General features: G+C 38.2%; 1 long non-coding RNA gene across 1 annotated transcript in view; it reads right to left on the minus strand.

The window, feature by feature from the left end:
• The window catches only part of LOC138441475 (uncharacterized), a 48,707-nt gene that overhangs the window by 40,428 nt on the left and 2,250 nt on the right, over positions 1 to 6,029 (minus strand). The window contains exon 2 of the long non-coding RNA XR_011257352.1: positions 4,495 to 4,601. This is a non-coding gene — a long non-coding RNA (uncharacterized lncRNA). The remainder of the gene's footprint in view (positions 1 to 4,494; positions 4,602 to 6,029) is intronic.

The raw sequence follows: 6,029 nt of genomic DNA on the forward strand, positions 1-6,029 counted from the left end.
TAAATGAGAAGAATGTCTCATTGTGCCTATATTGTTCATGAAAACCATGTGGTTTATTATGCTCCCTTGTGTTCCTTCTGGGAGTCTGGAATTGGTATTAGGAAGTGAGTACCTACATGACCAGCCCTCAAAAAACCTTGGGTACTGAATTTTTAGAATTTCCCAGGGGAAAAAAACACATCATCGTGTTGTCACAATTCATGATTGAAAAACTGTGCACAGCCTGGGCCATTCCACTGAGACAGAACTCTTAGAATGTTGTGCCTGATTTCTTCTGAACTTCATTCCATGAAGGTTTTTTTTTTTTTTTCATGAAGGTTTTCCCTTTGCTGATTTTGCCTTGTAACCTGCTGCTGTAAATCTCAACTGTGAATACAACAAATTGAGTCTGTGAGTCCTCAGGTGAATCACTGAACAAAGCAGTGTTTTTGGAGACTGCTGGCAAATCAACACACTCCAGCCAAACATCACAGGGAAAGTGGTGGTTCTATCACCTCTTGAGAGACTCTTGAGAGTCAGCAATAGCCCAGTAGGAAGTCTAGGCCTTCACCCATGCCAGGTTATAAAGAGGTACTCCAAGCCTCTTCCAGGATGGTGTAAGAGAAGACTGAGCAGGAAGCCAGAACTTTGACTTTCTTCCAGAGGCGGCTGCGTGGAGTAATGATGAAGCACCCTTCTGCCTCCCAACTCAAGTGGTATCAGTAGAGGCTAGTAAAGAACCCTCACCCTCATTCCTGTACAAGAGTAATGGGGTACCCTTTCCTGCCCACCTGGGGTGTCAAAGGAGCATAAGGAGGAACCTGGACTCCTACCACAACCAGGGAAAGTATTTGAGGAAATAAGGTCTGAAAATTTTTCAAACTTGAAAAAAAACATAGACCTATAGAATAAAAAGGCTGAGTGAATTACAAACAGAATAAACCTAAATTGGTCTCCACCAAGACACAGCATAGTCATCAAGAAACAACAGCTTATAAATAGCAGGAAAAACAATTCAAATGACAGATTTCTCCTCTGAAACTATGGCGGGCAGAGGAAAGTTGCGCATTTTTCAAGTGCCCAAGGAAAAGAACTGTCAATACAGATTCTATAACCAGTGAAAATATGCTTTAGTAATAAAGGATAAGTCAAAACGTTCTCAAATGAAGCAAGCCTAAATCTGTTCCCAGCAGACTTATCCTAAGAGAACAACTTAGAACAAGTTCTTTAAACAAAAAGGAATCTTGGAACACCAGGAAGGAAGAACAATGGAAAGAATAAAAACATGGGTAATGACAACAGATTTTCCTTCTGCTTGAAATTTCTGAGTTATGTTTGATGATTGAAACAGAAATTATAACATTGTTTGATATGGCTCTCAATGTAAATATAGGAAATAATTAAAACACATATAACTAGAGAGAGTAAAGGTTAAGATTTTATACTTCACTGGAACTAGTAAAATACTATCACCAAACGACTGATATTAAGAAGAGGTGGCATGGATATACGTAGAAGTATACAAAAAAGATCTTCATGACCCAGATAATCATGATGGTGTGATCACTCACCTAGAGCCAGACATCCTGGAATGTGAAGTCAAGTGGGCCTTAGAAAGCATTGCTTTGAACAAAGATAGAGGAAGGGAAGGAATTCCAGTTGAGCTATTTCAAATCCTAAAAGAGATGCTGTGAAAGTGCTGCACTCAATATGCCAGCAAATTTGGAAAACTCAGCAGTGGCCACAGGACTGGAAAAGGTCAGTTTTCATTTAAATTCCAAAGAAAGGCAAAGCCAAAGAATGTTCAAACTACCACACAATTCTACTCATCTCACATGCTAGCAAAGTAATGCTCAAAATTCTCCAAGCCAGGCTTCAACAGTATGTGAACCGTGAACTTCCAGATGTTCAAGCTGAATTTAGAAGGGCCAGATGAACCAGATATGAAATTGTCAACATCTACTGGATCATAGAAAAAGCAAGAGAGTTCCAGAAAAACATCTATTTCTGCTTCATTGACTACGCCAAAGCCTTTGACTTTCTTCAAGAGATGGGAATATTAGACCACTCTACCTGCCTCCTAAGAAATTTGTAAGGCAGGTCAAGAAGCAACATTTAGAACCGGACATAGAATAACAACTGTTTCCAAATTGGGAAAGGAGTAAGTCAAGGCTGTATATTGTCACCCTGTTTATTTAACTTAAATCCAGAGTATATCATGCAAAGTGCTAGTCTGGATGAAGCACAAGACCAAGACTGCCAGGAGAAATATCAATAACCTCAGATATGCAGATGACACCACCCTTAAGACAGAAAGTGGAGAGGAACTAAAAAGCCTCTTATAAAGTGAAAGAGGAGAGATAAGTCAATGTATATAAGTTATGTATATAAACTAATACATAACTTCAATGGCACCCCACTACAATACTGTTGCCTGGAAACTCCCATGGACAGAGGAGCCTGGTAGGCTGCAGTCCAGGGGGTCGCGAAGAGTCGGACACGACTTCACTTTCACTTTTCACTTTCATTCATTGGAGGAGGAAATGGCAACCCACTTCAGTGTTTTTGCCTGGAGAATCCCAGGGACGGGGAAGCCTGATGGGCTGCTGTCTCTGGGGTCGCACAGAGTCAGACACGACTGAAGCGTCTTAGCAGCAGCAGCAGCAGCAGCATACTTATAAACTTATAAAGATGTTATTTATATAAAAGTGAAAAAGCTGGTTTTAAGCTTAACATTCAAAAAATGGAGATCATGGCATCCAGTCCCATCACTTCATGGCAAATAGATGGAGAAATAATGGAAACAGTGAGAGACTTTATTTTTTTGGGCTCCAAAGTCACTGCAGATTGTGACTGCAACCATGAAATTAAGACACTTGCTTCTTGAAAGAAAAGTTACGACCAACCTAGACAGCATATTAAAAAGCAGAGACACTACTTTGCCAACAAGGGTCCATCTAGTCAAAGCTATGGTTTTTACAGTAGTCATGTGTGGATGTGAGAGTTGGACCATAAAGAAAGCTGAGTGCTAAAGAATTGATGCTTTTGAACTGTGGAGTTGGAGAAGACTCTTGAGAGTCCCTTGGACTACAAGGAAATCCAACCAGTCCATTCCAAAGGAGATCAGTCCTGAATATTCATTGGAAGGACTGACCCTGAAGCTGAAACTCCAATACTTTGGCCACATGATGCAAAGGACTGACTCCTTGGAAAAGGTCCTGATGCTTGGAAAGATCGAAGGCAGGAGGAAAAGGGGATGAAAGAGGATCAGATAGTTGGATAGCATCACTGAGTTAATGGACATGAGTTTGAGCAAGATCCGGGAGTTGGTGATGGACAGGGAAGCCTGGCGTGCTGCAGTCCATGGGGTCACAAAGAGTCGGACACAATTGAGTGACTGAACTGAATTGGATAGACTGATTAAGTTATGTATATGTAATACTTAGAGCAATCACTATAAAATTTATATAAAGAGATACACTTTAAAATAATACAGACAAATAAAAATGGAGTTCTTACATCATGCTCGAGTAACCAACAGAAAGACAGACAACATAGAAAACCCACCCAAACCAGAAAACAATAAAGTGGCAGACTGAAGCTTCAAAATATCAATAATTGTATTACATACAAGTGGTCTATTTTATTTGTAAAAGCTAAACGGTGGAAAGGACCACAGTGTCCAATAGGTGAATGATTAGACAAACTGTGTTAAATCCATACCAGGAAATGCTCAATCATAAAAGGAAATGGACTACAGATAAACACAACTGCTTGAGAAGATCTCATAGGCCTTATTCTGAGTGAAAGAGGCCAATCTCAAAAGGCATATACTTGCATAACTCTATTTACATAACATCTGGAAATGAGAAAATCATCAGTTAATGATTAGAAAATTAGAAAAACATTAGTGATCGACAGCTAGAAATGGTGAAAGAAATGGCGGTTTCTGTGAGTATGAAGATGCAGCACATGGGGTATCTTTGTGGTGATGGAAGAGTTCTGTATCGATTGCAGTAGTGGCTATGTGAATCTATATGATAAAATGGCATAAAATTACATGCACACATATTGTAGCAATGTCAATGTCCTGGTTTTGATATTATACTATAATTACCTAAGATGTGATCATTAGAAAAAAACTGGGTAAAGGGTACACATGATCTCTTTTTGAAACCTCCTATAAATCTATAATTATTTTAAAGTATCATGTATAAACTGTATACCCTTACCTAAAGCACAGAAAAGATTTTCAAAGATAGGCATAAAAATAGTGGTAAAGACATGTCTGTATTATTTTTGCTGTTGTTTTGTTTTGGGACATGCTACAAGGCATGTGGGATCTTAGTTCCCCTAAAATAGGGATTGAACCTGTGCTCCTGCAGTAGAAGTGCATAGTTTTAACGACTGGACTGCCAGGGAAGTCCCTGTACTGTTTTTAATCAGAGAGAAAAAGAATGTAAAATTATTATAAAAAATTCAAATACAGAAAAATACAAATAAGGTGAAACTCACTTGCTCTATGATGCCATCATGTGATTTCTTTCATTCACTTAACAAATAGTGAGTGCATCCCATGGTGCCATGAATGGTTAACATTTGGTGTGTATTTCAGAACTTTCCTGAAAGTCATCCAAAGTCATTTACAAATTATAATCATTATAATCACCAATGTGTACTATTATATGTATAATATGTATACTATATATGTATTAATATATATATTATATATATCTATCATTACTTGACATTCTTTTCATTTATTAGTTATTCATTTCCAAGTATTTATTTGAGTACCTTCTTTAGCCACCATCATGCGAGGCTCTGAGAATATAGTAATGAATAGAGCAGACATCCATTTCCTCAGAAAGTTTACAGGATAGTAAAAACTGTCACTAAACAAACTGAAAGAAATACACAATTATAATGTCAAGTTTAGACAAATGCAAACAATGCTTTGAAATGCCCAACTGTGAAAAGAGAGGACAGTAGTTACGGCAAGATATCATGGCATGTTTATCATTAGTAGAAATAAGCCTGCAGAGAGAAAAGAGGTTAAAAATATAACAGCAAGAGAGAGGGCTAACTGATTTTCTATGAAAGCTTCCTGAAATAGAAGGAGCCACAGCACAAATATGAGTTGGTTTCAGGTAAAAGGAAAATGCCACATTGAAACAAGCATAGGAAGTGAGGACAAGTGCAGCTATAATTTAGTTTGTAGATTTAGAGGTCTGGAGATCAGGCAATTCCTCTTTGAGACTGCTTATTTCCTTAGCAAGATACAAGACAATGTCATCTACCAAAAGTAAGGATATAAAGCAGAAGATCTGAGGTTGGAAGAGATTGAGATTTTTAGTAGTCATTTGGGAAAGCAAAATGAGTAGAGATACAAAGTAGTACCCTTGCCAGGGTGAGTTGAGGGCCTGCAGAGTCAGTTCTATGAGGCAGATTCTAACTGTTTTCAGCACACTGACTGAAGTCAGGGAAAAAATAAGTGTACAAACATTAAAAGAGAGAAATGAAGTGCTACAGTGTACTATATATATATTTTTTAAATTAGAGGATGTTTTTCAATTGGAAAGAGAGGAAGAAAATGGCCCGAGAAAGGGAAGTAAAGAGAAAGATGGAGATGCAAACAGGGTGACAGCTTTCCAGCTGGGGATCAGGAATGTACTTTTGTCCTCCAATCCCAGCATGGGCACTGTGATATCAGTTTATCTTCACTGTAAACTCTTCACTGTGATATCAGATTCTGTGAAACTGTTACACATTTCTGTTTAGTCTCTTAGACCTGATAATCTATCAAACCCTATGGGGTAATTCCCAGGCACCTTCAGTGGCTGCAGGAAAGAATGAATGAGGCACAAGTATATCATCCTCCACATATTAGAAGAGCGACTCTACTGAGCAAGAGCAAGCTGACATTTAATTTTTCTCTTCTTATTGGCAATTGTGAGTTGCTTGAGTCCTTTTTAAGGTCCATTTTATTATATTCTTCCCTAGTTAACAAGTCCAGTTCTTTTACTCAAATGATATCTTTCAATCGACCT

This window comes from Ovis canadensis, chromosome 5 (assembly GCF_042477335.2).
Source record: "Ovis canadensis isolate MfBH-ARS-UI-01 breed Bighorn chromosome 5, ARS-UI_OviCan_v2, whole genome shotgun sequence".
In the NCBI taxonomy this organism is placed as follows: domain Eukaryota; kingdom Metazoa; phylum Chordata; class Mammalia; order Artiodactyla; family Bovidae; genus Ovis; species Ovis canadensis.